The sequence below is a fragment of the Cydia splendana genome, chromosome 14 (genome assembly GCF_910591565.1).
Source record: "Cydia splendana chromosome 14, ilCydSple1.2, whole genome shotgun sequence".
Classification (NCBI taxonomy): domain Eukaryota; kingdom Metazoa; phylum Arthropoda; class Insecta; order Lepidoptera; family Tortricidae; genus Cydia; species Cydia splendana.
Window position 1 is genome coordinate 13,628,711 of NC_085973.1, and position 22,476 is coordinate 13,651,186.

The 22,476-nt window shown below is 36.1% G+C and overlaps 2 protein-coding genes across 2 annotated transcripts in view; one reads left to right on the top strand and one right to left on the bottom strand.

The window, feature by feature from the left end:
- LOC134796759 (brachyurin-like) overlaps positions 1-22,476 on the top strand; it is a 519,833-nt gene that overhangs the window by 272,958 nt on the left and 224,399 nt on the right. The gene's annotated exons all lie outside the window — the stretch shown is intronic.
- Positions 1-22,476, bottom strand: part of LOC134796701 (semaphorin-2A) — a 415,353-nt gene that overhangs the window by 178,811 nt on the left and 214,066 nt on the right. Inside the window, exon 2 of the mRNA XM_063768875.1 lies at positions 20,876-20,911. The gene's annotated coding sequence lies outside the window, so the exon portion shown is untranslated. The remainder of the gene's footprint in view (positions 1-20,875; positions 20,912-22,476) is intronic.

Here is a 22,476-nt window from a genome sequence, read left to right on the forward strand (position 1 = left end):
AGAAAACATTAAACCTTACAGCATCATTGCCCCACATTGAGTAAATATTGCTAACAGAAAGTTAGTATAATTACAGGAAGGCCACCCTCCCAGACAGCAACGCAATCATCGTACAGTCCGTTTTAGCTCATTAGCTTGATATCGTTGCGAAGATTGGACTTTCAAACAGTCTATTAGAAGTTTTCTTATTAGAAGTTACCCTATTACAACTTGTATAGATGCACCTAATTCCGATCGATGAGAAATCAAATGGAAAATTCGAACCTACATATTTCACTGGGAAAGTTATGGTAGGGTTAACGGTTTTAACTCTTTGCAAGTGTACTTTTTGGAACGCATTACGTTTTACGTTCACTTAGTCGAGTACTTACTTCAATTTCATTACTAGGTACAGTAGGTACATCAACCTAATAAGAGTATTTGTGTAATTAAAAAAAAATAAGGCCTCTTATACTTGTGTTACTTATATATGATCATTAATAGAGAGGTATACAGGCTGGGTACATTAAAGATAATTAATGTTCTACATAGAATAATTGACAATAAATTAATGAATTTGATTAGGCACGGCAATGATTCCTAAAATGAAAGAATAACCGTATAAATTATTACCCAAACCGTGTTCAAATGTCATATCGATGATAACAAGTGTAATATATATTGGCACATAGATACGATCATTATACACGTTTTATAATGCACGGGAAGGGGAGGCCACAGTTCAGCGAGCATATTAAATCGTTAAGTGTTTTGATAAACACAGACAAGGGGGCTAAGCGATGATGCGATTCAGTTCGGAATTCGGAAAATCATCGTCGCTCCGAGCACGTACTGATTTAACCTAAACAGCTATAAGTACAGCGGGGAAGGGTTCGCTTGATACATATCCCCACTCAGTATTCATAAATGTCATTAGGTATATGTACTTGTAATATTGCATTAATTTTAAACACATGTAATGTAACTGTCTACAATTAGTTTAATCCAAAAAACACTGTTGAGCAAGAAACAGAAGATTTTCTTTTAAATTAGCTCAATATTAAGATGTTTGAGGGATTAAAGATGTATTAGACTTGATTTATGCTATGTTCATAGAATTGGAGTGAATGTACTTAAATTACATTTAGCCTGGGTTCAACTGAATAACGCGTAAAATGTCTTGTAAATTACGTGCTAAGTTTAAACTGAAAACATAAAAAGGAATTTTCCAAATTCGATAATTTAGAAATGTAAATGAATCTTCGATAGCATCAGTGCTTTAAATGTAAATTGAAGGCGTCTCATTCAAATGAGAATTATGAAACTTGTTAAGCTAACAATCGGTATTTAATTAAATAAGTGAAAGCCGAAAACAACAGATAAACGAAACGAGGGAACGAGATAAAACAACACCGTCCTAAACAATCCTATATTCTAATGACAAATTAAAAGTGGTCGGGACGCACGGAAGGTCCCGAGTCCCGAACGAGCTCGAATTAGCCATCAGGATCAGCGCCGACAAAGAGCTAGGGGCTTATCTGTCGGATTTAGATGAACTCAACCCTCGGCGACGATACAAAATAATAGCCTGCTCGATAGCGTCATTGTTTGAGCATGAAATTAAAATTGAACGGGGTTCACACGTGCGCACCGCGGAGATAAGGGCCCGAGTCCGCGCAATCGATTCGCAAATCGCGATGTTTGCTCTACCCGCTGATTTACTTAAGGGGTTTGCTCTTTTCTTCATTCCATCTCTAACATAACAAGTGAGCGTGGACCATTGTTCGTCGGCTTATTACGATACGAGTTTACTTTCCGAGCTCAGGGCGAAAACTCGATTGATTTGATTTTAAATGTGACGAGATTCAATCAACGGCGTTTGTCATTTTGGAAATTGACTAACGTGTCTCCCTCAAAATTAGAGCTATTAGGTTCCCCCAAAGGCTTTTAGGTGCGTATTCGATTATTTAGCTATTAACAAATATCTATAGGTACCTATGGTTGCGGTGGATGCAATTTAATTTATCGGCAGCGTGTATTGTGTGCTCAGGGCGGGATCGGGAGTGCAGGCCGTTTGCGGACCTCCTACAGAATTTTGGTTAGCTGTATTTGTTCTGGCTCTTGGGAATTAGATCTGCCTGGTGATTTGATTAGTTCAGTTTCTAATTCCAAAATCCATTTGTGTATTGATATTTTTTCCCCATCGGGCAAACGGATTAATATTGCATATCTAAATGAGCAAACAATGTTTTGATAACTTCGTTCACATGGATAAAAGATATGCTAAAACTACTTACAAGGATCTGAATAAAAATAACAAGCACTCAGAATACCTAAAGAAAAAAAACAATTTATTACTCTTCTTATTAAATAACTAGCATTAAAAATACTCAAAGAGCGACAAATTAACAATCCGCAAAAGCAGATTACCGTTCTTTTTAAGAAGCCAAACCACAATGTTCCGAGCCGCAAAAGCAAGGGTTCACAAATCATGAACTCTTTATGCAAATCTGCCGAGCAGCCGGATTACGGCGAGCATCTGTGTCTACACGGCCTAATGAGATTAATGACACCAACTGTGACTAGAACATGCGCTTCGTGCCTTATAAATTATGCAGGTTAGTATATTTTTCAAGTCCGTCTTTTTGAGTTTTTCCGATAGCTATTTCTGCTACGATTTGCAAAATTTAACAATTAAATTCACTTTAATTCATTCAGCACTAATCACGACACGTTGTCTTAATTTACTTTCTATACATCCCGCTCGCACTAATACGTCAGTAGGTACGAGCGAGATGCATAGACAGTAAGTTACATTTACACGCTAGCTTTTATAAATGTCAGTGCCAAACTGGTGGTAGCCACACAGCTCGTTGTATTTACTATGTGAGAGCGTACCGTTTTAAAACTTTTACATACCAGATATTTCGTAGTAAAAAAATAATAAAAATCCAAAAAAATCTACTTCAAAACCTTCGCTTGGTAAACATATATATAATGTTGGTAGTCATGATCAGAAATATCAGAATCTTTGAATATAAATAAATTTCCGCGTAAAAAGACACTGCATGCGTGAATTCTTCCGATAAAAATCCGAGCTCCGATGCATTAAGGTAATGAAAGGGAACTCTATAATAATTTTGAATATTACCAGATATGGAAATATATCCACAACTACCCTACTCCCGTATTTACTTGTTATAGTTTTATGAGCTACATTCACGAAACGCAGTTACTTAGGTAACTTAAACTGTGTGGTGAAAAGTTTTACGAGGGAGGGTAGGAATAACACATTTTGGTAATTTAAATTTACGATTAATAGACAAAATGAGGTGATAAAAACAATTGAAATCGTAATTAAAAATATTTCATGAAGGGATGCAAGATGTCACTGAGAATACCTTTAAACATTTAAGTCACAAAAAATTGTTTGTTATTTATTTTCACTACGCGAACGAAATAGTACGCAGCAGAAAAAATAAAGAGCTTGTGACACAAAAAATATATAATCTCGTTTGTTTGGATTGTGTGGATTTATTTCGGATTAAGGGAGTAACCAGTTATATTCTGTGCATTTGTGGAATACTGAATTGCAATCACTAGTTTTATCACATAGCTGCTACAATACGATTTAAGTTTTTAGCGGCTAGAACCGGATTATTCAATTACGTATCCAACAAACGAGTTATTTGGATAACGAGACACCGATAACTCTTTATTCAGTCGAATTAGAAGATAAACTGGTATACCAATTTTTACCAGGAAAAGACTAGACCAACTTAGAGTACCTTTCATGGACTTAGAAAACAGTAAATTTCTGTTCCGACCAAGTACAATATCTTGAGGATATGATTTGTCAGCGTTAAAGTTCAATTGCTGTCAAAGCGCCTCATAGAGGTTTCTGGTGACCAGAGGGCTGGCCAATATTTTGCCCAACGGATCAGCATTGCCATCCAGCGGGGCAATGCGGCCAGCCTTCTGGGCATCCTACCGAGCGACTATGACTTAGGTAATTTTTTTTATTTATAAGTGTTTTTATTACTTTATTTAAATATTATGAAGCACTCATTGAAACCTAATTATGATATACAGGCGTACATTGCCGGCCTGAGCTGTCTATGAAAATGCATTTTTGGCAAAACCCGAAGTTTCGAAGCCTATTTCCACGAGCATGATAATAAATTCTCAATAAGTTTAGCGGGAAAATGGCGGATTTCAAGACACTATCGACAGATGCATACAATGCAATGCATAGGTACTTCAAATTGAATATGTTACAAATTTTATTAGACAACTGCAAGCCATACAATAAATAAATAACATAATGTTTAGTAAGGCGCAGCTGGGCCATTTCGACTGCGGGATAATTTCAACTAATCGAAATATCTTCCATGTTTTACATTATTAGGTAACTAGAGTCACACACAACAAACACAGCACATCTTTTTCTCTATCTGGACATATATGACAATCTAGTTAATAATGTGAAACATGCAAGATATTTCGATTAGTTGAAATTATCCCGCAGTCGAAATTGGCCCGCTGCACCTTGTAATTAATTTACTTGTACAAACTCAGGGTTTTTCCTGATTGAAAAACCCTCTCTGCTATCAGCAATGCACGTTCTCGACCACAACGCCCGTATTGTACAATGCACCCCTATCGGTGTCGGCTCGATATCCAAACACGATTAACAGAATATAAATGTCGCATTGATAAATCGGCTGGCGGCGCTAACTGCTAAATAGCTTGTGAGTAATGACGCGAACGTAGAACAATGAACGATACATCTGCTGTTTACTGCACATGGGATTAAGAGGTTGGCGTTTTTTTAAGTAAACGTCTGTTGACTAAAGTCTACTAAGGTAAGTCCGTCTGTATTTTTTAGGGTTCCGTGCCCAAAGGGTACCGACCCTATTCCTAAGACTCCGCTGCTGCCCGTCCGTCGGTCCGTCTGTCTGTCTGTTACCAGGCTGTAACCCATGAAACGTGATAGATAGACAGTTAAAATTTTCAAAAATGATGTATTTCTGTTGCTGCTATAACAAGAAATACTAAAATCAAAATAAAATAAATATTTAAGTGGGACTCCCATACGACAAACGTGATTGTTTTGCCGTTTTTTGCTAATGGTACGGAACCCTTCGTGCGCGAGTCCGACTCGCACTTAGCTGGTTTTTTATTTAAATATAGGTACCTATATCTGCCATACCTCATGAACGTAAAATGGTTAAGTTATTTGTACATATTGGATGTTTTTTCATGGGGTGGTCTTCATAAGTTTCGTAGCGAGTATTGTCTCGTCAGTGATAGCTTCCAAAAACATCATCATTACGTCATCAGCGGTTCATATAATGCTTACGGCCAGTATCAAGGTTAGGTTTCCTCTCAAGCTGAGAGTATGGGGCTGTGGATAACCCAAACAAGATTTTTTACCACGAGATTCCGTCAAGATTGTTTGGTTGAGTAGAACTCCACTAGCCACATAAAACTGATGTTCTAATTCTGCTCGTGCGAAAAATGTCAAAGTTTCAATGTTCTCTTTTTATGTTTTGACCTTTGTGTAGCAATAATTCAAGTAATAAGTGAAAAAAAGATTTCTGTTTAATATTTCGTTAGAAACACTAAAAGTAATACAAATCTGACAGTTCAATCAACTCACGATACCCCAAATAAAGAGGGTCAGCCACAATCAAAACCCTGTCAATGAAAAAGTTTAATCGTAACCAAATGCTTTTAAACCACTCGTTCGGCCGTTGACAGTTTTAGCGGACTAGGGATTTGAAAGCCTTATAGTTTACCAATGGTTTTTTGTTTGTTTTCCTATAATTATCCTGGCTGGTAATACAGGGTACGGGCAAGTTTTCATATTAAGGCGATATCGGCCTTTATGGGCTGTTTGCATGCAATTCTATCGACACGCTTGGTTTGCTTGTTTTGTCTAGGGCCGAAATTGTTTTTGGTAACTATAAAAAAGATCGTACTCAAACTTGTACGCAACTTGAAATGTATTTTTCTTGTACAGTCCGCGTCACATATATGGTAGAGTTAGACCAAGAAACGTCTGCAGCGATTTTGATAGCTCACGCAGTGCATTTGTCATTTTAAACGTCAAGCTTCTATGAAATTATGACGTATACAAAATAACACTTGCACTGCGTGGGCTATCAAAATCGCTGCAGACGTTTCTTGGTCTCCTCTTAACTCTAGTAGCCAAAGTGGCCAAATAGTTCGTCACACCGTACTAAATATATGGTGTAATTAACTATTTGACCACTTTCGCAGCTATAATATATTTGATGCTGATTGTACAATTTTTGAGACGTATTATTTAGTTTTTGTTTGGTTATTTACTATAAAACAAAATTCTAAAGTTGATTATTTTGGATTACAAGAAACTGCAGTTGTATCTATGGCGTACCTACCATGAAAAAAGTGGACTAATTAAAAAAAACAAAAATAAATAATAATAAAGCGTTTATTCACAAGCTTACTTACATCTAAATACATTACATTCTTCTGCCAAACCACAGAGCGGTTTGTTGGCAGACGAGGCTCCTATTAGTTTATGTAAGTATTAGGTAGTTTATTTACATATATGTAACTTAAACTTATCTACTTAACCCTTTACCGCATGCGTAGTCCTATATGGCATTTATAATTTTAAAAACTATTGATAGCTATTAAAGTTCATTTTTAAACAAATATTTTTTATTTATGGCATGAAGTAAGGGGTCAACTCTATGATCTGAGCGTACAGTATAAAAACAATTAGTGTATGGTTTACATAGGTTGCACTTGATCTTTTATCTTATTTACTCAATAGAAAACTACTTAATTTCTTTTTAAATGTTTGTTTTGTCATCCTTGTGGTCTTTAAATCCGACGGTAATTCATTATAGATCTTAGGGACTAAATATTTCCTACATCTCTGGCCATAATAATTCGTAAAACTAGGTACCAGCAATTTATTACTATCTCTGTTTCTGTTGTTTCTGTTTCTGTGTCTGTGTTGTTGTTGTGTGTATGTGTGTGTTGTTGTTTGTGTCTTTGTTGTGTGTATTGCATTTATAGTTAAAATTGCGTCCTTGTAATTTTAGAGAAAACGCTTTTACCCCAAGGGACGTAATTGCCACGATTAACCTCAATTATTTATTATATTTCGCTTGGTTTTTGTGTTTGTACTTGAGTATAAATGCTCAAACGATTAACGATTACGTAAAGTCTCCAAAAAGATAGTTAAGTATACAAAAGGCGTGCCTATGTTATGAGTTGGTGAATCACCTTAATAAAATTGTAATAACCACATTCAAGTATATTTATAAAAAATATTAATTAAGACTGAAATAACGTCGTAATCTTACTAAAATACTCTTTCTTTGACAGGTTTACACATCACTCGAATCTTTAGGCTTAAATTACATTATACCTACCTGAATAGACAGAAAATATTAGGTAAAAGAAAAGTAAATTAAATTCGGTTTATTTTATATGAGGTCTTATCGGGTATGCTCCAAGGCAGAATTTACATTACATTCGTGTTACAAACTCTTGAAGGGTTAAACTGATAAAGGGATTTTATTTAAGTCTACTTGAAGGGTGGTTGAACTTCTTTAATCTCTTTTATATCCCAAAATCTGACTTTGCCGAGCTAACACTTATCCATCGAACGTAAAGTAATTCGCAAAACACAATTTAGGTATATTATTTTGACCTTTGAACTTGAAATGCGTTATTTGTAAGGAATTTTGCGACTGGTGCGTATAGTACCTATTATTCTAATTACGACATATAAACTGCTTTGCAACATTTAGACCCCAGTCTACACATTCCCACCCTTGTGACGATGAAGCGTGTTATCTTCGTTCTACATTCATAACACATGAACAGTCAGCAAGTTCAAGTTCATAACAAGCAAGTCCGGGCATCAATGCCCCATAAGTCACTCGTAGGATAAACCGTAAGTAAATCACGGCGCGATGAATACGCCGCCAGGTCTGCCCGGCCTGATAACGATTAAATATGGCGCGCCCGCTCATATTGTGTGTACTTAACGCGGCCGTGAGCGCTGCAGTGGAAACGTGGAGATTTATGTCCAGTCGGATATAGTGGGAAAAATTGGGACGGAAATGTTTGACAATAGCCTACATTTTGCGCCTGAGATGACCCAATGTGGCGTACGCTCTGCACGAATTTAAACTACAAAAATATATAGAACATGCTTATCATTAGCTGGCACTTCGTGCTTCTGTAGATGGATCTTAAATGTAAGTGAAAAAAAAAGTGTTAAAGTATATTTATTTTGCACAGCGGTGGCTGCTAATGATAGATAATATAAACAAAATAAAACAAACTCTAAAAAAATATAGTAACCATCTTTTTAAACTACCTATAGTTTGGCCCAAAATAGGTACCTATAGAATACCTGTACTTATTTACGTTTTACACTTGATTTATGTTAACTCGTACTATCAAAGCGGAATATTTCGCATTCAAGTAGGTATGTTTAATGGTTATCGCGATTTGAGCAATCGCAAATGTGCGCGTCGGCAAGGATACGGGTTGATGCGATGCATTAAGATTTGGTCTATTTGCAGTGGGGCCAACTCAACTGTAACACCGATAATGTAGCAGGATACTCGAAAGTCAATATATTATATGAAGAAATGTGACTTTTATGAGGTGTAATGCTCGTTAGTATACACAACAATATAATTTATATTTTTTAACAGTTGGAAACTGCGGTGCTTTAAGATTTGGTATATTTGCAGTGGGCTGACTCAACCTTAACTGCGATAATTCACCAGAATGCGCTAATATTAATCATTGTATGCATGTAGACATGTGGCTTTTATGAAGCTAATGCAGGTGGTGAATATATTTCGTAATATTGAATATCACATGTAAGTTTTGATCTGTTTGCAGTAGGGGAACTCAACTGTAAGTAAGTACACACGATAACTATTGTCTGTAAATTTTGAGCAGGATTTGAATGTAGCGTTCATGATAGTTCTTATTGTCATGTGTATTATCCAGAGTTTTATAATTTATTATATATTATTACATGCGAGTTGCGACGACAAATTAAGGCGACGGTAGCGGTGGGTAAAATATCAGATTCTGTCAATTTACCCCATTTCACACACAAGCGCACTTCACGCACACTACCTCACTTTACTGGGACAGGTCAGTGACCCATCATGTTTTTTTAAGATTGGACTTTTAGTTTAGTATTGACCACTAGCCTCCTTTGAGGGTAAAAGCATTCCATTGAAAGATGAAAGAGAAACAATGCATTTAATCTTGCTTTCCTTGTCTGTTCATGTCACACGTGACGTACCTATTTAATTCATTTGATTGTTGACTGTTTTACTACCTACTATTGCTTTGTCGAGATACGCGTTTTGTACAATTAAAGCGAATAAAACAAGATGTCATTAAGTCAGATGTAAAATGTTATTTACTACTCTATACGGTTTTTCATAAGGTGCAAAATCCATTCAATAGGAATTTAAATAAATAAAGTTTCAGCAGGGTGGCAATTCCATTTTGGCGGATAAAGCGAAACAGAATAGTTCTATCGAACCTGCTTACAAATTTTCACGAGAATCAGTTGAGAAATGTGATCTGCAAAGGAGAACATACAAAAGCATTTTAGCCCAAGCTGAAACGGAGACCTTTGCTAACGCTCGGCCAATGATGGTTTAGGTACACCTATAAAAAATGATTGTCCCTGCTGTAATTTTAATATCTTTATATTTCAACCGGTATAGTTTTACCTTCAAAAATAATCGGTATCGCTAAACAATAGCGGTACTTTACTACTTATACGTTCACGAAATCGGTATCTGCATAACTTGATTGTTAGTAAACTAACCTGGAAAATAATCTGAAAATCACCGAAACATTTATGTACAGTCACCTGCAATAATATGTTACGTCATTAGCGCCAACTTTGCCTCCAGGGAAACTTTGCCCAAAACGACAATTTTAAACAAATTCGTTAATGTAGAAAAATTGATAATAGTTATGGCCACCCTGCTGTTTTTAGTAGAAAATTGGTTATATTTCTGACATAGTATATGCCAAACTTGTGCATAACTTGACTTGGGAATTTTGAGTTTGAGCGAGTTGTCTAATATAGGGTATATTTCGGCGGGCAAAAAATTGATAAATAATGAATGCAAGTAGAAAAAATTGAGAACCCTTTGACAGATATTTCCGGGTTTCAGTTATAACACATGAAGCATAGATTATGTCTATTGAGATTTAAACTAATAAGGCCTAAATACACAAAAGTTTTAGCGGTGGGCAAAGTAATCCGGTAATTTGGCATCCATACCAACATTGCCCACCACCAAAAACGGATTAGGGTTGTCACTTTCATCTAATTTACCCAACTTCGCAAGTAAAAGAAGGTTATGTTTGTACACTAAAATAAGTTTATAAATATATACTGTATTTAATTTGTCTTATTATCCTTTATTTAGATGTTTTATCCCGTTAACGAATGAAAACACAACAAAAATCATATTTTTGGTCATTAAACTATTGTAACAGATTTTCTCAAAAGTGACAACCCTAGCCTTTGTAAAATGCTTAGGCGAGCCTTATTTGGAAATGGGCAAAAACGGGTAGGCAACATTGCCCAGCAAATTTATTTAAAAGATTTACACTTATCGCTAAGTTATTAACAGGGAATGGTAGGATTGCCCAAAACCTTTAAGTGATCCTTAGACATCATCATCATATATACGAGCTGTATTTGAATACCAAATTGACGTGGGCAATGTTGGCGAAAACCCCGGATATTTTTTTATTTGCCCGCCCTCTAAAACGCAAAAAAATGGGTAAAGACACGATAAAAAAATGTTTTCTTCACATAAACTGATGCGTTTGATCACAATGGACGTGCTGAGCAAAAAAAAGTCATATGATGTGATATTTTTTGAGAAATTCGTGTTTAAAAAAAAAGCGGGCAAAGTTGATGATAATGAGTAATGACGGTACCTACTCTTCGAAGGTCGCAAAAATATGTGACATGCTCTTATGGTTCTACAAATAAGATCGTGTCAGATATTTTTGCGGCCTTCGTTGTGTAACATAAATTGCAGGTGACTGTACATTTGGAATAATTATTTTATTTAGTTTCAACGAAAGTTTCAAGTTTAGTACGAAAATACTTCAGATATGCAATATGCACAAAATGTAGACCTAATCGAAATAAAACATTGCTTTTTATAGTAAATTTATAAAACATTCGATACATAGGTATACATAACAATAACCAGGCCACAACGCTATTGGCCTGTAAGCTTCATCTCGGTCTCCAAAGCCGCAAAAACTTGCTAGTACTTAGTGCTGGTCTAGCCTTTATTTTTTCTTGAAGATTTTCAGAGAACAGCACGTACACGCATTATACATATAGACGGAACGAACGGCATAATCATAATAATTTATTCGTCGCAATCCATGGTATTACAGATCTAGTTACAAGACTGTTAATAGGCAATATTTTAATATAAAAGTTCTATAATATAATACAAGATTACAGTTGTCATCAAAATTCATTGACATACAGAAGTCAAATACGTTTTTAAAATGACGCAAAATGATACCAGCATAATAAAAATTGATCCCAATCAGTAAAGATGAGTCTTTAAACTTTTTTCATTTTAAGCGAGTTTTGAAGGAAGATAATACTTAAATTCGACTGTAATCGTATTATTTTAAGATAGTTTACTGCGGTTTTCAACAATAATGACCCGTAAATAACAGCAAATGAAATTTAAATGAGACGCGAGCTGATATTTATGTACCCTATTTTTTGAAATACATTTTATCTACTGGTATGCTTTCTCGTGTGCGTATATGATTTAATGTCAATATAATTGTCAAAAGCAAGAAAATCAAGCTGTCATTTTCATTTGAAGAAGTACACGTGTGCTCCGGTGTAGCCCCAACGGGCATCTGACTTGAAGAAGAATTTTGAGTGATGTCGTCAATGTATGGAAATTGTTCGAAAGTTTACATTTGAGATTGAATTTCTGTGCTGTCTTTGTGAGTAAAAATATAAATCGATAATAAATTGGTAGCTGAATTATCTAGCTTCCAAAATCATACAATAATTCAATTACTGTCAAAGACAAAATTGTTTTGCTTCTGTCTCAAACGGAACTCCATATTTTGATTTTTTGATACTTTTAGTGTCGATTTGTAGAGAATAACAGCAAATTAAAAATATAATGGCATAAAGAGTCGGTACACGGTTTCTTCGTGAATAAATTTACGTGTAATTTAATGCAATTATCAAACATTTATTGAACAAATTATGGTTACAAAGTGAGGTCTAAATCGTAAACGTCATATACCGGCCCCTTAAGGATTAGGAATTGTTTTAAGTTTATATTATTATTACTTTGATAAGCAATAACTAAAAAATCAAAAAATCTAAATTCTATCACAGTTAATTAAGATGACCTCAAGAAAAATGAAACAAGCTTTAACACCGAGAGAAGAAATTCAATCGCTTTACCAAAATCATCATTAACAAGGCATCCCTTCCATACACAAAATGGTTTTCGCGTTCACTGATTATGCCATACATTTTCCCCTCGTCCTCGAACACCTGTCTCAATACAAACTCATTAATTGCGAAATCCGCTGCCTGGTGATAGACAATTTTTGCGTTCTCATTAGGCATTCGCATGCGAACTATGCAAATACTGATGCGGTAACCCATCCAATCACTCAGCGCTGTGATACGACAGCGGAAACACAGATTAATAAAAACGCTTTCGAGTTTTGTTTACTTTTTATCTACATACTTATATAATTTGCTGTATCTGCAAGAAAAATTATATTCAGGCAAAACATCTACCAATTAATGTTTACCAATTTTTAGTTAAATTTTATTTCAAATATCTGTTGATCACGAAAGTTCACAACGCGAGGGGTCTAAAGAAGAAGTTTTTTAGAACAATTAACCATCTTTACCTACTTACAACTCCTAAAGAAAAATAAGAACCGATGTCAAGCTTGTCTAACGTAGGTAATTGTGATAGCCACGTGTACCTAAATTCTTGAAATATTCACTATGAACACCATGTACGTACGAAATGTACAATGTACATAGGAACGACATGTGAATTATGCGCATCAGCGGTCGGGCCCCACTACAAATTCTGCAAACCTAAGCTGCGTCATGCATTGATTCTGATGATGCAGTCGCAGACGGGTCATTATCATTATCGTACCACTCGGCATCCATTAATCACGTTGGTATTCTTGATTCGTGCCCCCTCGGCCTGTAGGGTCCCTACACTGTACCTGCCTATTTATTCGTGAAGCATTTTCTTCTCTGTCCCTAGAATAACTTGCTCTCCCATTTCGTTATGAGTACGCGCAATCACCTATCACTTTTATGCTGGTCTGTCTTGTGGTGAAGTTGGTTAAGCATTATGAATAAGGGCCCTGGCGGTGTATTTCTCTTTGCCTACTAAACGTAGGTGAGTCTGGTGGATCGTAGACCGATGTAACTTTAACGCCGATCTGTAACAACTTTGTGTTTGAGGAGAGCGCACTTATTTTGCCTCATCGTTGGACTCGCTTGAGCTCAGTAAGGGCTGGAATAACAGCCCTGGACGCACGAGTGCGTTCACCCTTCCCTTATCAGTTGTAATGCTACCGAGCCGAGGACAGCGGGGGATTCGGAGTGCTAAATGATATTGACGGTTTTTGCGATTTCATCGACTAACGGGTGAACTTCGTGGGATGATTTATAACTAATTTATAGACCTTGTGGGATTTCAATTAAGTTTTTGAAGTATAAAATTATACATTATTGTCGAGAAAAACAACTGAGCGAATAGTAGTAGGTAGGTCTGGCGTCATGCGTAGGTATGCAAAGTATCATGTTCACATCACGTCGATAAAAGTTCGTTGCCATATATTTGTTATTTAATAGTCTGTAACAAGCAGTGCGTGGTCAGATATCTACCAAATGGCGGACAAGTAGATACAGTAATAATCAGTATATTGGCCGAAACGTCGGCCTGGACAATAGCTTTTTCTAAGATTGTCCACATTGACCGATCGTGAGCTTTTTCATTCAACAGTTCCCTGCAATCTCGACAGATCTAAAACGTTGGGGGCATCCCCTAAACAGACATCAATTTGCAACTAATTGAGTAATGTGTTTACTTGATGCGCTTGCCAGAAATGGACATAACAGATTTCAACATTGACATTATTAAAGTACACAGTCGAATCCGTACCTGCGTTGTTTGCCGTCGGACCTATTCCACTAATGCTGTGGCTGGGTCGGAACAATCCCATCCCAGGGTTTCGTGATGAACAGGTTATTGAACACAATCGAACCGCATTGCTTGCTCATTGGAAAACCGACAGTTTGATAAATGTATAATTTCAGACACAAAATGTGTATTATGACTTATGTTTAACATACAGTTTAAAAAAAATATTTCAATTGAATAATCTAGGAAGGATATTGGATATTAGAATATACCTACTCATACTCAAAATGTATTTTAAATTGGCATTGTAAAATTTTTAATTTTGAAATCTCGGGGTTTAAATTGGCTCGGATTGATGGAAATAGCCTAGCATTTTTATTAATTTAGTGGTAGTTTTCAGTTATATTTTTTAATTTTATCTGTGTTTTTTTTACAAACAGAATTAAAAATAAACCAGAAATGAAACTAGAAAGAAATTCTTTTATATGCCTACTAATGTCATTGAATAACTAAGTAATAAGTTTGCATCGTAAACTGGTGTAAACATGACGCTGGTACAGTGTAATGAGATATTGTGGTGAATTATTCGCTAAATTGACAAGAAAGGAAATAATTACTATTAAATTCACTGGAGATAATTTATTATAAATAATTAGTCTATAATTAAGTTTTCATCTAGTCTTACTATTTAAAACAAAGCTAAATCTTAGTATTTTAAATCAGAAATTGCGCTAAGTAAAATTAAGACCAGAAAACTGAGTTCATGTTTTACACGGTTTTATAACCCTTTAAACTCTTGCGTTTTGTACACATATTTAATTACACAAACGGGTCTACCGCGATATAATTTCATTGTTTTTACCTTTAATTCCGACGTTTCAGCTGAGTTGCACCAGCTGTGGTCACGGAATTAAAGGTAAAAACAATGAAATTATATCGCGGTAGACCCGTTTGTGTAATTAAATATGTACACAGTTTTACTCAGGTTCTCTCCGAATATTTGTGTATGTAGTTTATTCACTTAAATTTAAATAGTATAACTTGAATTGAACCACTTTAAACGCTCTGTGTGTAGACTATGCTTAATCGAGCACTAGCAGTCGCTCCGCGTCCCGACAAAATAACCAAAATACAGTTGAAGATTTCACGGAACTTTAATTTCACAATTACTGCTACTTAGCAGACAATTAACTGAAACAATAGGGCCCAAGTACCTATAAAGCAGGACACAATGTACCCGTATATCAGCCGGTAATAGCTCGAGTTGGCGTAATTGAGTCTAACCAATCGGATATCGGCATTACATTATAGTGATTCATGTACGGTGTAATGTTATCATATCGGACATGGCCGATTCCTGTAGCATAATTGGATAGGCGTCAAGTTTGTCTAACTGACACGATTAGATTCTTATCGATTAATTATCGATTATAGTGTTGATTGGATTTATGACACATCCAGTTATGGTGATCGTTTCCGTTAAATGGATTCCATTGTTCTTGTATATCCACCACACATTCATTACCATTCATTCAGTATTCATGACACTTGATCGTAAAAATATTCGCTACCCATTTATTGTAAACAAATCTATTTATACGGTTTCATCATCATTCAATTTAAGAGTTAGGCTCTTGTCGGTGCAGCGTGATGAAGTTGTCTCCACCTTGGTCGGTCCGAAGCCAGCCCTTTAGTGTCCTGGTACGACACGGCCCCTACATGCTCCTTTACTTGGCTCATATATTTTTTCCTTGGTCTGCCCCTCCCTCTCCTTCCATTTATTTCCCTTCTATGATGTTTCTGATGAAGTGGTTGCGCCGTAGCAGGTGCCCGATCAATTTAACCGACTTCAATTTCATAGAAGGAGGAGGTTCTGTATTCGGTTGTGGCTATTTTTTTTTCTACGTACGTTCACCGATTACTCCGACATCCGTAGTCCGATTTGAGTAATTCTTTTTTTGTTTGAAAGGAGCTACCTCCAAGTTAGTCCCATATTAATTTGGTTCTGTTCTGATGATGGGATCCATGAGGAATTGAGGGAATTCCTCAATTTTTAAAGGCACATGCATGGTGATTTGGGTGTTTTCTTGAGCAACTCGAGCATTTTCTGTCGAAAACCACCAATTTGATGAAGTAGACCTGATGATGATAATGATGATGATTTATTTAAATGTAGTTGTTCAGCGTTTACTCCGGCACCTGTGATCCGATTTGAGTAATTCTTTTTTTGTTTGGAAGAAGTTACCTCCAAGGTGTTTCCGTATTATTTTTGGTTCTGGTCTGATAATGGAATCCATGAGGAATTGAGGGAACTACTCAATTCTTAAAGGTAAAGTGATTTCGTTGTTTTCTAAAGTAACTCGAGCATTTGCTTCCGAAAACCACCAATTTGATGTAGTGCGTCTGTATATAGCCTTACCATGAGTTTGACACTACCCCCGATCAGTAGCCTTACCACGAGTTTGACATTGACATATTCGCTAACGTCTTCGTAACTTACTTTTTATGCATCTCGCTCGCACTAATATGCCAGTACGAGCGAGATGCAAAGAAAGTAAGTCACACATACGCTAGCGAATATATCAATGTCAAACTCATGGTAAGCTGGCAAGGCTACTGATCGGGGGTTAGGGTTAGGAGTTAAGGGGTCAGGGATTAAGGGGTCGGGGAATGGCGGTTGAAGGGTTGCTGGTTCAGGGTCGAGGGGTTCCTGGATCAGGGGTTGATGCGCTGTGAGGTTGAGTGATCGGGGCGTTGAGGGATTGGGTCAATGGCGGGGCGGAGGATGAATTTAGTGTAGTGACAGGAATTATAATTTCCCAGACGGACTCGAGAAAATTCAAAAAGGATAATATTTTATTTCATCCTTTTTGAAGTCGGTTTGCATTTTTTTGTAAAAAGTTTTTATTCGTCTTATATTTACATGGTTTATATAGCGTAATTGAAATGTGTAATAATAGCCATATCCTGACGTTTCGCGTTATAATCCTAACTAATGTTAAGATGTTGAGTTAAGTCATTTAAAGTAAATTGCAGGAAAAGACCAGTTATACTTCAGTTTAGTCCTCAATTTCTGATAGATTTAACCATTAATCATTGAATTGCAGAACACGCCTCACAAAAACTAATCTAACTGATTGAGATCTCAATATTCGACTATTAAAACGATCCCCCCACATTATCTATTCGCAGGGCTCGTACGGTATTTCCATCATATCACGTAAGCGGGCGCGGTCTCCGATACCATCTTTCACGGGCTTCGTGACCGCAGGATAGTCATGCAGTGAATCGATACCTGCGTCATGAATATTTCAACCATTTTTGTGTCCACCGTACCATTGTCGCGTACCTACCTAATTGAAATATTGTGTGTTATCTGTATAATTTTTACGGATGACGGTTTTGATTGGTTTCGATTGATTGCTGTTTTATTTTTATGCTTCAAATCGCTTTGAATAAATAAATATAATTGATTTTATATCGTCGGGCAAACTTGATGTCTAAAAATAGTTATAGTGCTGAGTGCCTTTTTATTATTGCTCGTTGTGTTTTGTACTTTTAGGTACTTGCCTACATATACGTAAATATTTATTCATGAACCCTTTAATTTTCCCAATTTGCGGGGTTAACACGGCAATACATCACGACCTGCCCATGGAAATGACACGACCGGCATTTCCAACTTTTAATAAAAACCATGGAATTTTTCCAGCTTTGGCAAACAAAAGGCCCTCCGTACGCGCACGCAGTAGTAAATTACGCAACAATTCGAATGGAAAATGAAATGCCTGCTTACGAACCATTAAGCAATTTGAATTTAACACTCGTTCCTTCATTTTCCTATTACCGCAGAAATTTTGCGTATTACTCACGAGGCTCTGAGGGGGATGTAAACAGCGCTGGGCGTATCGTGTCGAGCTACAAGTTTTGAATGCATTTATGAAGTTGCAAACTCGCGAGTTCATAAATGATCATTCTTGCGTAAACGAAAAACGATATGAGAATGTTCCTTTTATTATAAATGTAGGTACTTACTTACTTAATATATTTTTTACTATTATTACGAATTGACATAGTCACTTGATCTAAACTTAAAGATCTGAGAGTGGATAAGTAATATCTACGCTCTGAGCCTCCGGCCTTTAAGAATATTAGGTGTTGCTTAAATATTCATGAACTCAGTCAAAGAAAACGTTCTTTCAAAATTATTTGCCAGAAACTCTTCAAACGAATAATTTGGACCTATGACATTTTCATAGCGACGGACGAAATCGTTTTAGCTGATTTCGTAATTTCGTTGGTAAAAACCGTGTACCGAGCGTCTCCGTCAAAGAGAAACGGACTCATCCACGTGGAATAAATCAACACGAAAAAATAATATGCTGGTATGCTATAGGACATTGACATCGCTGGAGAGGTTCAGGCAAATATTGAAAAATTACCCAAAAGTGAGACACTTTTTCTGTCACAAAACGATTTTTAAAACACGGTATTTGTAGTTGATAATTAAACTGATTTTACTCTTACAGAGTCCGTAAATAAACAAGAAAAGCATCCAGAAAATAAGCGTTTATCTCGTTTAACGAATGCGGAGTACCTATTTAATAGCAACGGGGCGGGTACAAGGAGCGTATTCGCCCGATGCAGCCTACACCGTGTCTGCAGACACGGACCGAAAGGGGTGGCAAAGATTAAGTTGCGTTTTTTAATCAAACACATAGCAATCCGTCAATGGGACGATCCACTGACTAAAACAAAGCGATAAATTAAAGCAGGAAACCGGGAGGCGAGTTCGCCGCTCGTATTGAAAGATTTACTTCCTCTGTTTAATTGCAATAACGGCTAGGCACGTTGGTATCGTATTTTTCTTTTTACACTCCGCCTCTTATTGCCTTCGGGCCGTTAAATAAATTTATGACGCCCGACAAAGTTCAGCCCACCTCTGCAGCCTCTGCGGTGCGCGAAATTAGGTGGGAATGCGAACGGGAAATAAAAAGCCAGGTCTCAGGTGCGTTGTAGCGCTGCCCGCTAGTGCGGATTAGCTCTTGACTCGCGGTTAAATGGGCCGCCCGCTCATAAAAGTTTCTTAACGCTCATAGTTTGGGTCTACCTTCCGGTTGACTCGAATTTCCCTCTCTAAAAAGTTCCGGTGGCCGCTAGCTTTGTTTCCCATTACGCCGTGTACCTATCTGCTTTGGGATTTTGTCATTACGAGACAGTTCACAGCGGGAAACTTTGTTATTGAGGTATGACTTTAAATTACAGTTATGAAGGATTTATATAGACTGGTGTAATTCAAATAGCTTGAATATTTTATGCCCACATATAGGTACAGTACTCACTAAGAAATTGGCTTAATGTAATTACCTATGTGAAGAGATATTTCGTAGAAGCTTTGAGCTTTCTCAAAATTATGTTGTTAATCCATTTATACTTAAAGTGAAATCTTGTAAAGTCTCATGATGATCAATAATAAACATAACATAACATACATTTAATCAGTGTGTTATGCTAGTAGGTACTGAATCCTACTTATCAAAGTTTCGGTAAATCATTTGCTAATAAAATACACGAGTTTTCCAAATAAACAATGTCGTCAAAACAAAAACAAATGCGTGTCAAATTAATATAAGGTATAGGTGAACCAGGATCTATTGAGGGTGCGCCATGTTACGGAAATTTGTTGGTACTAATTTCTAGCAATGGCAACAACTTTAATAATAGACAACATCTACCCTCTGTGATAGTTGTCAATATTGACAATGTAAACATTGCTTTGTCTAGTTTCGTGTGAATTATTATTAGACTGCAATAATCATGCCGAAAGTTTTAGATTTTACAGAGAAAAAGTTGTAAACAGTGTATATAGTTATTTATTGAAAAAAAAACGTGCGGGAGAGAAATTTCTTCCTTTAGAAAACATAACAAAATTACCACCTGAATTGACGGGTAAGTTTCAAACTTATGGACAAATGTCACTATAGTCAGGTCGTCACGATTTGGTTGATGTCTTGTAATAATTTGATTTGTGTATTAGGTGTATCGCATGCATCGGTATCACGGATTGCTAGCGAAGGGCGTAAGGGCGGAATTAAACGACCAAACCTAAAAAAAAGAAAACAAAAAAAGAAAATAGATTTGGATGATTTTGATTTATGTGTCATACGTCGTAAAATTCACGAATTTTATAGCGTAAAAACCGAAAAAATATCCAAACATCAAACTTCGCACTTATTAAAGTTGTCGGAATAAAACAAAAATCATCTGCCAATTTCCATTGTCCCCACTATACAAATTGTTGCTATATAAAATTCAAAACGAGCGCCCTCTTGACAATACTCCCAAAGTTCTGGTTTACCTATAGCAAAATGTAATGTATACGAAAGAATACAAAGCATCGTTGTTAAATTAACAAAAGAAATGTAATAAAGAGGTTAGTACATTTTTATCCATGTACTTAACAAATAAAGTTAGCGAATAAACGTAATCTGTGTACTCACAAATGAAAATTTGTGTACGAAGTGAACACAAAGCGTACAATATATTAGATTGTTTCTCTTAAGTTTGTTCCTGCACGCAGAAAAAGGGAGGAATTCAATTACACTTCGTATTATAAATTAAAGGGAAATTTAGCAACTCACATTAACGCCCGGCTCCTTTAAAACCTCCAATGTAATCTGAAACAAGGAACAAACACGCCTAAATAACAATAAAATTCTAATAAAAACTTTGAGCACGCAACCGAAATTGTTGTTATAGGGAAAATTGACCAAATTATTATTTACGGTTAGGAATTATTACGAGCATTTATCGGCGACTACCCGTAGCGTGGGACGCTACGTGACGCTTTCCCAAACTTCCTACACAGATTATTAAATGTTTTGTGACCTGCAATTACAACGTATTACAATTCAGGAAATTGATAGTGATTTGGACAATTTGTATCTTCTGGAACTAGTTGTAATACTGTTTAATGACGAGAATACATTTCTAAATGAAGATGGAGCGCTGACAATAAATTAAAACGTCTGAGTGACAAGCGATATGCGTAGTTAAAAGGTACTGTATTGTACTGTACTGTATATGCTTGTACTCTAATATTAATCTCACTGTTTGACGTCGGCGGGGTTCCTTATGGAGACTTATTTGTGCCGTTCTGGACGTTCGTCTGAGCTAAATACATACGGTCCTCGGTACGGTGGCATCGAATATAATAATTAAGGCACATTTTTTTTGTGTATTATGGACTAATCGAAAATGTTTGGAAACCTCTGGATTACACCACAGAGCCTAAATAGATACATAATTATTATATAAATTACTTACGCGTTTCCTCGAATTAAACCCGTAATAGGGAAATTTTCTCGCATTGCGTGGCCACATCAGATTTCGAAGCTTCTCGATTTTGAGTTTCAATGAAAAGTAAGTCGTTTCTCGTATTAAAAAAGGATTGTTTTTCAATGAGTGTTTTAGTTAAGATATGAGCTTGAGAAAGTTACGCTTTGGATTTATTGCGAGGCTACGCATCATTTCGCAACCGCCTACTTGTTTGCGGTCACTGGTTTTGATCAAATTTGGAATAACGGCGGCATTGTTAGAATAAAAGCCCGATAGGCATGTTCACAACTGGTTGAAGATTGTGCAGAATTTATTAAATTTGTGTTATTTTTATTATATTTTCTTCATAATTTTATACAAAGTAACTACCGGGAATTTAAAAGAGCCGTACTTGCAATTTGTTTGTGCGATGTCAGATATGTAAATCGCATTTCTCACTACAGTTACTAAGTTACAGCTATAGTTACTAAGCCACAGCCAAGCGGGACAATCAAATGCCACGCACATACCTATCATTACTCATGCAATTATAGGTATACATATATACTATACATACCGCTTGAACTAAACCTCATCAAGTTCATAGTTCACACAAATTTAATTTGAGAGAGATATTTATTGAAAAACAAAATTAAAACATCAATCTCAAGTCAAACATTATAAATAAAAAATAGGTAATATTAGATTTTATCTATAAATACATAGTATTTTGTTTAACATATAAATTAGGAACGTAAACGACACCTAATAATTTATATGATTTTATTTTTAATCTTATCTAACTATATCCTCATACTAGCTTCTCTTTCGACTACAAAATAAAATCCAAAGTAAGAGATTTCCCTAAAACCCCTTATCCAAGGTCTGGCGATCTTTCCCTTGGGTAAAACCTAAATTTTACAGA